Below are 12,061 nucleotides of genomic sequence, written 5' to 3' on the forward strand. Positions count from 1 at the left end.
CTGACTTGAAAAAAGAGGAGTAATGAAGGGAAAGATGTTTTTTTCATCCTCAGAGGCAAGATTCTAGGCAAGGGAATTGGCCTAGGGAAAAGGAAGTAGTTAAAGGTACAGGCAGGGGGGAGGGTGAGGAGAGGAAGGAAGGAGAGAAGAAAAGAGACAGGAAGGACAGGAGAAAGGACAGAATTTAGTGAGAAAGCAAAGTTGCTGGGGAGAGGGAGAGGGATGGCATAGAACAAACAGGTAGGGGATTTGTTCCCAAAATGTCACCTTTCATTTGAACATAACTGCCATCTCCATTTTCTGCAGAAAAGATTCCTGAAGGATAATGCTCCATCAGATTGATTTTGTAAAGGTCTTGGAGAGGGGAAAATCATCTCTTCACCTCTTTTCTTATTCGAATTCAGCTTATTAGAGGCAGAAAGTTCTGCTTAAAGCTTCCCCACTCCTTCCGGTGCCTGGAGTAGGGAGGAATGTTTGAGGGGGGAGCTCTTTCCTCTCAACCATCATCCACCAAGAGTTTGTTTTCAGTAGGGAGGAGGATCACCGTGTCTTAAAAGCAAGAGTAAGTGGGCAGTTTCTTCTTTTGCCTGTTGAGTATAGGCATAGAGGGACCTCTTTTTGCTTCTCCTTGAGCATCCAGCTTTCCTCAGTAAGCACCCAGAGCAGACCTAGGTGGGGCAGTCTGCGATGTTGCTAACTCTACCTCTTTTTCTCACTAACCCAGCTCTGTTCAAGCTATTTAGGTAAACACATCTGAAGCCTGTTCAGAGGACTTAGTCTTTTAGATTTAGAGTGAGTTTTAAGGAAACAAAAATGAAACAATGACAACAGCAACAAAAACTCACCTGGGACTGACAACCCACAGCAAATAAGAACAACATCACAAAAACTTAAATAATATCTAATTTTCTCAAGTGACGGAAAGAACATAGTTTGGATCAGTAAAGTCAGCCTGTTATGTTCTTCTGGCACTTGCGACAGTGCTTCCGTGTGGAACACATCGCCGTGGGCTCCAGTTTCACAAACAAAAGTCCCACCTATTTCTTTTCTATGAAAGAAAGCATATAGGTCTAAAAGTGAATGAGAATGATAGCATTGGGGGTATAATCCTGGACCTAAAAAAAAAAGCTATCCTAAAGAGGAAACTGTTGTCAGCTTTTAGTTCAATTTCATTAATGAATAGTTCCTAACACCGCTCACAGCTAACTTACATGTGTCTGACAGCCTGATGGAGAACCACTAGTCTGAACTTGCTGGCTCTGTCCCAAGCCTGGTTGAGTATGGTCTCTCCCATCTTTAACAATCACTGACTTGAATGGGATGAGAGAGACTGTTCAGTCAGCAATAACATCAAGTTAAACAAGAATAGTAGCACTCTCAAAGAGAAAATGTAACTAAAAATTGTCCTGATTAATTTAAAAAAGCAACTCAGCAAAACAAGATGAATTTCAATAAATGTAAACATTCTTAGATATGAAAACTACACAATAACAAAACAGAGAAATAACAGTGAATAGTATCAGCTAAAATTTCTGAGTGCCTACAGTGGGCTAGGAGCTGTGCTAAGAATTCCATATGTTATTAGTCATGGCACCTGATCATATGTCAATATTGCATTTGGCATGACCCAAGTTACACATTTATTTGTGAAATACCACAATTTCTTTTCAGGAGGCTCAATTCATCATAAAAAATCTATGTTATCAATGAATTACTTGGTTTTGAGCAAATAAATTATCTCATTGTCATTCAAGTTTTAGCAAGAGGCATACAATAGTGATTATTTCAAGTTTCAACCCTTCACCCACATCTCCATGCCATATTTCAGTGCTGTAGAAGAATAACAGATAGTTGTCAGGCAATGGTTATCTACAGTCTAAATATCCAGAGTAAAGAATGCAATTTGGAAAAAAAAAAGAAGAAGAGGAAGAGGAAGAGGAAGAGGAAGAGGAAGAAGAAGAAGAAGAAGAAGAAGAAGAAGAAGAAGATACAATTTTGTAGTTGAGAGAGCTAAATGGTATTTGTAAAGATTATTGCCAGAGCTTTCTTACAACTCACAATTTTTTTTTTTTGCTCTTTATTTGTAACACAAACCATAGCTCTTTGAATAATGATTTTAGGGTAGTTCTATGTATCTAAGTATGCCTTTTTTCCACAAGCATTCATTCTCCTTCCTCATTGGGGAGCCAGATAGTTAAGTAAATATCTACTAAGAGGTCCATAATGGTTCCTTGGTGGTATTTAAGTGGATTTTAAATAGATAAAATAAAATGGGAAAATGAAACTTGGAAAAGGATTAATGAAATATTTCAGGCATTGCTTTCAATTAATTGTAACATTTTCTCAACTGATTCACCTGCCTAGAAAGTTAGAAAATGGAGCCAGATAGGAAGATATGTTGTATGTGGGCTATTACTTATGAATAAATATTAAAGTACTATATTAAAATATATATAGCATTCATTTTTTGTTGTAAATTGTATTTCTTTATTCTGTCAGGAAACCACAATACTGATGAAAGGTATGATATTTGGAAAGATAATCCAGTGAATATGATTTCTTACTCCTTATTGACAAGGACAAACATTCTCTAAACCCTCTGCTCTCTCTCTTGACTTGCTAGGACTGCCATTCTTGTGGCTTCAAATGGGCGATGGTTTGTGAATTGCCATTTCCAGACTTTACCTCCCATTATCTAACAGATCTTAAATCTGTATCTACTTAAATACCTTTCTAAAAACCAAGTTTAAACAGACTAAACTACCAAACTCAAATTCCTCCTCCTGTCAAACAACTCCCAAATTCTATGTAGGAATTAATCAAACCTTCCTATTACTGATGTTCATGATCTTGATGCCATTATCATTATCACTTTCCTTAATGGACAATAAACCATTAAGTCCTCTATTCCTTTGAAGAATCTCTTGAAACTTCCCTTTCTTATTTTTGTATACTACTTCCAGATTCATTTTCTCTCTTGAATGAACTGCTTGAGTAGTCTTCCTCAAGTTCCATTTTGCTCCTACTCACAGATTCTGCAAAAGGGCTCGCATTCCCCACCCTATCAAATACATATATAGCTACCCAGTTCCAGGCTATTTCTTCAACCAATTCCCCCATTCACTAATCTTTTCCTCTTAATTTCTAACATAGCCCATTTCCCAAGTCAGGTATATCTATCTCAAATTTTTAGAACATAATTTTGTCATTTTAATCTCCATTCCAAATGCCATTTTTTTTTCACTCAAAATTATCTGCCTTCTTTCCCTCTCCATTAATTTTTAGTTCTTTCAAAATTCAACTGAAATGTACTAAACTCCAGGAAGCCTTTCAGGCTAAGAACTCTCATTAATCCTTCACCAGTAACTTATAAAAAGTGGGTCCTTATATAGGCAAGAGAAACTTTGTTTAATAGCTGCAGCTCAACTACTGGGAGGAAGTTCAAGAAATGTCTGCTTTAGAAATAGGACATGAAATGGAGGCATGTCCCAAAGCCCCAGTTGGAAAGCCCTGACGATTATGACATCTCTGGGATAAATGAACAAGTACTTATAGGAAATGTGTTCTATGCCATACACCATGCCAAGTGCTATGATCCCAACCTGAAATCAAGTCGGTCTGGTCATCAGTGATGATGGTAATAATAAGTGACATTTTTGAGCATTGCATGAACTCTTTTAAGCTCTTTATATGTGTTAACTCATATGATACTCACAACAACTCCATGTGGTAGGCAGAGAAGGTAACTACTTGACATGGCATTTACAAAGCCCTGTGTAAGTTGCAACAGTATTCTGTTCCACAAGCTGAATTCTATTTGAACATAAATTCATTTCCTTGAAATTGCTCAAATTATTCCTTTTGTAATATAACAAATACCTTCAAATATAAGTAAAAAGTGTAGAAATATAGATTAATAATGCAAGTAAGGATGACATTTACCTAAAAATATTAAATATAAATATTTTTATTTTGAAGAATAAAGCTCTAGTCTGTTATCAGCTACATGTGAAAGAATGAAAGTGGACTACTTTCTAACACTATACACAAAAATAAATTCAAAATGGATTACAAACCTAAATGTGAGACATGAAACCATAAAAATCCTGGAAGAAAACAGGCAGCAATTGCTCTGATATCAGCTATAGTGTTTTCCTAGATATATCTCCTAAGGCAAGGGCAACAAAAGCAAAAAGACAACATACTGAATGGTAGCAGATATTTGCAAATGACATAGCTGATAATATGTTAATATACAAAACATTTAAATAATGTATAAAACTTACCACCAAAAAAAACCCCTAAACAATCCAATTAAAAAGGGGCAGAGGATATGAGTATATATTTTTCCAAAAAAGACATACAGACACATGCATGAAAAGATGCTCAACATCACTAATCATCAGGGAAATGCAAATCAAAACCCATAGTGTGATATCAACTCATGCCTGTTATAATGGCTAAAATCAAGAAGACAAGAAACAACAGGTGTTTGCAAGTATGTCAAGAAAAAGAAACCCTTGCACACTGTTGGTGGGAATGTAAATTGGTACGACCACTGTGGAAAGCAGTATGGAGGTTCCTCAAAAAAATTAAAAATAAAAAATACCATATGATCCAATAATCCCCTATTGGCTATTTACCCAGGGAAAATGAAAACACTAACTTAAAAAGACATATGCATCCTATGGTTATTGTAGCATTGTTTACAATAGCCAAGACATGGAAGCAACATAAGAGTCTATCAATAGATGAGTGGATAATGAAAATATGGTGTGTGTGTGTGTGTGTGTGTGTGTGTGTGTGTGTGTGCATAGTGGTATATATACACACACATAGAATATTACACAGCCATAAAAGTGATGAGATTGTGCCATTTGAGACAACATGGATGAACCTAGAGGGTATTATGCTAAGTGAAATAAGTCAGACTGAGAAAGACAAATACCATATGTTTCCGCTAATAAACAGAATCTAAGAAAATGAATAAACAAACAAAAAGCAGAATCAGAACTATAAATACAAAGAACAAACCAATAGTTGCCATAGGGGAGGTCAGTTGAGTGTTGGGCAAAATGGATGAGGGAAGAAGGAAATACAGGCCTCCAGTTATGGAATGAGTAAGTCATGGGAATAAAAAGCATAAGGAATACAGTCACTGATATTGTAATAGGAATGCAATGGGACAGATGGTAGCTATATTTGTGGTGAACATCACTTAATGTATAAACTTGTCAAATCTCTAAGTTGTACACCTGAAACTAATCTAACACTGTGTGCCAAACCTGCTCAAATAAAAAAAAATTAAAAACAAAACAAAACTCTATTATACTTTTAATGTATATGTATTCTATAATGCCACTTTGTGTTCTCAAAGGTCATAGAATAATTTTAATTACATTATCATATATAACTAATGTTCAATGTTCACCTTGCTCTTCAGCATCACTTCCACAGTTTCAGCTAGTCACTCCTAGGGTTCACTTGATATATACCTCTTATTTACAGATCCATGAATATTAAAAAAAAATAGAGATTTTCAAACTCTAAGACTGAAATTTGTCATCCCTTCTATCCAAGTCCCCAACTTCTATAGTATTCATGTTTCTGCTGTAGGAAACCTAAAGTCACAGAGAATTCACTAGTCTTGTGATAGCTAATTCTGTTCAAGGTTTCTGACTGCTGGACATTTTTAAATGTCTACTGATATCTACCTTAATGTAACTTCCACACATCAGTCCTATCTCAGCCCTTAAAAAGCTGTATAGAACAAATTTGCTGCCTTTTACAGAGACAATCTCCCCATATATTTGAATTCAGTGATCTTGTGTTCCCTTTACCTTCACTTCACTTCTCTTTCTCATTAGCCCCTCAGTCATTTCTCATTAGGCATGTATTCTGTAGTTGCTGCACTTCTTTTGGTTAACAACTCTTAAAAGTCAACTCCATCTGTTGTGCAGTATTTTCACTCTAGATCCACAGGAAGGAATACAAACTATAATGGCCTCTCTAGTAGCCAGGTCATATAAAAAGGCCAACTGACAGAAGTGATATTCAAGGGAAATCATCTATGAGTGGCTTCCAAACATGGTCATGTATTAGAATTATCTAAAAGAAGTTTTTAAAGGGACAAAGTTCTTCGGTGCTGGCCCAGACTTACAGAGCTGCAGTTTGGGTCCAGGCATTTTCAAATGATTAATTTCCCTGGGTGGTTCTAATATGTCCAGATAGGTGTTTGGGAAGTGAAGTAATGATGAAGAATGAGCCATTCATTCATTCCACAGGACAGTCTGAGTCCTTTCCTTCGAGGAAGCTAAATAAACCACAAGAAGTCTCAATAACGTGGACCACATTATCATAGTCCCTCATAAAACAGCTCTTCCTTACTGCATTTTAATGTTATGCCTTCAGCTTTTATGACTGGTTGATACAAGAAACAGCTGTATGAAGTCGGTATCTGCCTTTACTAGAAATTACTGGTGAAGTCACTGTCTATTACATCATCTTGAGTCCTTTCTATAAAACTCCACATCCATCCCGCAATTTTTGTTTTCAAAATTTAGCACCAAGGAAAATGTCATTCTTTGTTTGTTCCAAACACCTACCACGATTTCTTTTTGTCAAGGTTCCAAGGAAGTTCAGAGAAAAACTTAAAGCTTGTCATAACAATGCTGTTGATATGGTAAGTATGTTTACAATATCACCTCTTTCTTGGTTATAAGTTTAAATTTCTATTTTACTAATGTTTTATGTTGAAATCCTTTTGAGAAAAGCAAAGCATAATCATAGAAAGAAAAAGGTTAAAGACTTAACCTTAAAGTCTTAAAAGACTTATAAGAAAAAATTAAAAGACTCAATTTTTCTTAAGTTTAAAGAAACTAATATGCTTTACAGGGTATACCCTGGCATATATGTGTATATACACACATTTACATATATATACTTATATATGTGTATGTGTGTGTGTGTGTGTGTGTGTGTATTCACATTTCAGTAGGATATATTTTCAATTGGCTACTGCTTATTCTAAAAGCATTAGTACTTTTTCTGAACATAGGCAACTACCTCACATTATGGTACACTGAATAAATATATCACACAACTCTTAGAAAGTTCATCCGCCAAGTGACAAACAGTTTAAGGGTACATATTTTATCCATTCCCATATATTAATTTCACAGAGAGATGACCCACACGAGGTACTTAATAAATTATTTCATGACTAAGCATCCAATATAAACTCATTAAAGGCATAGATTTTGACTTAAACTCATAATTCTTAGTGCAAAAAAGCCTAGAGTTTTTGATTGTTGATTGGTTGGCTTTTTGCGCTGGTAACAATGAATATATTTATGTAAATTTTAAGAGAAATAACCAAAAAGGCATAGAAATCCTAATGTACTTCTCTGAAATCCCCAAGTTAGATGTATGAGGAATCAAAACGTAATCACTGCAGTAGATAGGCTATAACTGTCACCCTCAGAGTAAAGAGGAAATACAATAAAGTCAATATATTCATTGTTCATAAACACATTTTATATATTTCTTTTTCTAGGGAATAACTGTACAGTTATTTTGCCTACAGAGAAATTACAAGAGGTAATGAGACATTTTCTCTAAAACCACAGTTACCTTATTAAAATTTTTTCTATTTTTTCTCTTATGTATGAAATTAAGTAGTAAATCAACTAAAAAGATGTGACATTGACAAGACTGTCTTAGTCTATTCAAATTACCGATAATTTTATTGCTGTTTAACTGAAAATGACCTCATTACTTTGAAAATAATATTTTAGGTTTTGACACTGCACAGTTAAAACTTATTTATCCTTCACCAATGATAAAAATTTAAATATTTTGCTTCATCAAAAGAGAAAAATATTCCCCCAAAGGACACTATTAAAATCATAAATATGCAGGTCACATTGATACATTGATAGAAAATATTTACATTATATATCTTATACATGCAATACATATATGTACATATACAGGGTTTAAATCCAGAATATATAAAGAATTCTTATAAATCAATGAAAAAGCAACCTATCCTATGAACCAAAGATCTATTTGTAGGTATTTACTCAGGAAAAGTGAAAACTTATGTCTACAAAATGACTTTTACAAGAATATTCACAGTAGCCTTATTTGTAATCTAAACTGGAAACAACCCATGTGTTTGAAAAGAACATTCATACAACAGAATGTACTCCTGATGTGTGCAACAGTGTGAGTGAATGAATGAATCTCAAAAATATTTTGTTGGGCAAAGAAATCAGACATAGAGTTCTTATTGCATGATTCAATTTTTATAAAGTTCAAAAAGAGGTAAAAGTAATTAATCAATGGTGACAAAACTCAGAAAGTAGTTGCCTCTGGGTGGGGAGGGAGTGGGGGGATAATGGGAATGTTTATGTTTTATACCTTGTTTTAAGTTGTGGTGACATGGGTATATACAATTGTCAGTATTCATCAAGCTGAACACTTCAGATTTATACATTGTATTGTATGTAAATTGTATCTTAATAAAAAGTGAAAAATAACTGATAGTTCAAAGAAAGAAGGCACAAGTCTCATACTTTAAGAATATGTCATCTTTCATTCAAGTAGAATATAATTTAATGTGCTTTGAAAAACAATAATTCCAATAAACCACTATGGAAGTCAAACAATTAATACATCTTTTCAGGGTAAACAATTTATTCCTTTATACCTTGTCAGAATCAAAAGGATAAATATAAACACCATTAAAGCTAAGAAATTTGTTTTTGTAGGAATATTTTTCACCAAGTTGAATGATTACTATACATATAGAACTTAAAGGAGCTTGTAAAATAGAGTTCAGGAAAAGGACAAACCATAGTGCCATATGTTTAAAACATTACCTGTCATAAATTATATGTAGATTATTTAAAAGGTAAATTTGCTTCCACTATTTCACACAAAATATTACTTAAGAACAGTACCAGCATTTATGGCTGGAAAAAATCCTACAACTGGTATTTTGAAAGACTGTCTACATTTTATGTAGAACTGAAAATATAACTTATGCCATATGCCTTATGACATTTATTTTCTAAGAAATTCTGAGCATTAGTTGCAATTTCTAAGAGATAAATCCTACATCAAAAAGCTTTAAAAGTTACTTTTATTAGAAAATACTGAAAAATGCAGAAAGTCATGAAAATCGCATCAATTCTTATTTTTTAAAAAATTAAGTGAAAGTCAGCCATCGCAATATCCCAAAATGTCTATATCTTCTATAGGCATAAACAGTTTAAGACACTAAAGGCAATGTTGTAAAAAGTGTAGTGCTGTGACTTCACTCTATTTGGTTGAGGAGAAGCATGAATATAGTTTCAAAGCTGCAATTCTATATCTTTATTAGAGCTACTGCAACCCAATGATCTCAATAGAAGAGCAGGTGCAGCTACTTTGGCTTTCTTCCTCATTGAAAACTCAGCCCTAAAAGGTTTGAGAATCCGGAATAGTCAGCTTGAAGTCACTAAACTATTTCAATGTACCTTTATTCTAGGAAGTAAGTATGTTTTTATATTTAGGGAAAAAACTGACTTTGAAAGGAAAAAGAATAGTAGTAATGGAAGGGTATGAAATAATGGAAAAAATAATGAGAAATAAGTCAGAATGTTAACATGCTTTCATACACAATTTTACATCAGTGGATCCACTTCTCTGCCCTTAAAGTTCTTTTCTGCTCTGCAGTTGATTAAATTATTGTTCAAAAACATTCATTCCCTCACTCCTATACCACTTCTCCATTTCTTTTTACTGGTTTGAGCTATGCCACTTGCTTTAGCATCATGGTAACCAAAGTGTATTTCCTGCCTCTGCTTTTGGGCTTTGCCCTGTGACTTGCTTTGGCAATAGGATGTTAGCAGACTGAGATGTAACAAGGAAGGCCTTGAAATGTTATGCATTTGCACATTAGGGCTTGCTCTCTTGTATTACCATTACCATGAGACAAGCCTGAGACATATGAAACAAATCTGGACCCAACCTGTAGCTTGAAGTCAACCTCTTGTGAAGCCCAACCTAGGTCACATCCACGCAGTCAACCTGAAGAAACAATAAACTCAGCTGACATCAGCTGGGACACTTCAGCTGTTTCAGAGATATCTGAGAGATACATGCTGATGCATTGAGATTTTTATGGCTAATTTCTCCACTCACCTCCAGAATGACTGCTAGGCCCCACGGGAGATATTTATGTATACATTTTCAAGAAAAACTTCTTTTCCCACTGTGGCAGGTCCAACCTCTGCCTAGCATGTTTTCATGATACCCAAACTCCAGGTGTCCAGGTCTTTTCTACCAGGCACTTATCCTAGGCCTATTCTCTAAGGATAGGACCCCATCTTCCCCCATCAACTACTTATACACTATGATTTTCCAAGGTCCTCAAAATTTCCAGATTTGAGCTGAAGCTAATCCATAATAGTATCAATGAGAACAATGAAAATCTCTGTGAAGGCCAGCACTTGGTTCATTTTATGCACTGATGTACCTCTAGTTCCTAGAAAATTATCTGGCACATAATAGGTACTCAATATACATTTACTGTATATATGAATAAATGTGTTGGAAATTAGATAAATGTGTTAGAAATAGATAATGGCTATATTGTGTAGGAACCTTTAGTATATTCACTCAAAGGACAGAGTAATTGGAGAATTTTGGAAGACAATGGAAAAGAAACTGGTAGCATCACAACACTTTTCCTGGAATTTTATAAATCATCCCATGTAGATTTCCCACCAACGCCACATAATAGTATATAACATCATACATTATCATTACTCAGTGTAAGTCAGGGTCAGGAAATGATGGAGCTTCCATGTGACCACCAATCTGGACTTCATCTGATCTTACCCCACAAAACCTGAATGAAAAAAACATAGCAACTACACATTCAAATCCAATTGTCCATTTTTTACCTTATGAGGAAGCAAGAGTATTGTCTTAGAATTATGGTATGGTAGAGCAGCAGGACAAGGATCAGAGCTGAGTTTGAGGCTTGGTTTGACACTTACTGACTAGAGAATGTTAGGTAAACAACCTTCTACTTCTCATTACGGTGGAACACGGTGAGCATAATAACATACTTCTGGTACTTATCTGAGAGAGTTCCTAGCAGTAACAAATGAAGTAATGTGTATAAACTGCATTGAAGACACTCAAGCATTATCAAATTGTACAGTATTGTTTGAATAATATATTCTTTTACCTCACTCTTAATATCACATTGGAAATAGAGGCATTCCAAAATTATTTGTTGTAAGAATGCTGTTGAATATCATCATCATTACCAACATGGTAATGTGGTCAGTGACAGGTGGCTCTGAGGGCAAGGACACAAACAAATAACCTTCTGCCAATAGGGGATATATATATAGCAGAAGAGCCACATGTAAGCTGAATTATGACTGAAGTAGGAAAAACGTCTCCATTTACCATGTTATCAATCCACTAAAAGAAACCATCTAAACAGTCCATCACAAATCAGGATAAGGAGCAAAAAATACACAAACAGTGCCCTAATCTTCATATATGCTTATTTTGTTTTCTCATGTCTTCCAATCTTACCACAGTCAACTAATCAACAGTGTATTTGATTTTTTCATGCTGATTTTAAGAAAAAAATCAAATGTCAAGTTTCTTCATTTTACATATTATCTAGACTTCTGAGTTTCTTTGTAAAGGCAGTCCAATAAAATATGTAAACATGAAAAACAAGCATGCTTTAGGCATTCCTTACTTTTGAGTTTTATTTCTCTTTTTTTCCTTTTTTTTAAGAGGAAGTTTGTGTTATTTCATCACTTTGGATAAAAATGCATCAGACGATAGCACTTAAAAAAACTGGCTTTAAAGGCAGAAGCTGTCTTAGTAGGAAAGACATGTTTTTGGAGGAAAGCTTAGATAGCAAGTTTTTTTTTAAATAAATCTTGAAACTCTTGGACAAATCATAGTTCTCAAACATTCATATACAAATTATGGAAGGGGCTTCTGAAATTATTCTAATAAACTTGCAACTGCAGTTTTC

The 12,061-nt window shown here is 34.6% G+C and overlaps 1 protein-coding gene across 2 annotated transcripts in view; it reads right to left on the reverse strand.

Moving 5' to 3' along the window:
- The window catches only part of RIMS1 (regulating synaptic membrane exocytosis 1), a 488,816-nt gene that overhangs the window by 416,729 nt on the left and 60,026 nt on the right, over window positions 1-12,061 (reverse strand). The gene's annotated exons all lie outside the window — the stretch shown is intronic.

The sequence above is a fragment of the Lynx rufus genome, unplaced genomic scaffold (assembly GCF_022079265.1).
Source record: "Lynx rufus isolate CCGP_SWC_20201006 ecotype Redwood Valley unplaced genomic scaffold, mLynRuf1.p SCAF_6, whole genome shotgun sequence".
Taxonomy (NCBI): domain Eukaryota; kingdom Metazoa; phylum Chordata; class Mammalia; order Carnivora; family Felidae; genus Lynx; species Lynx rufus.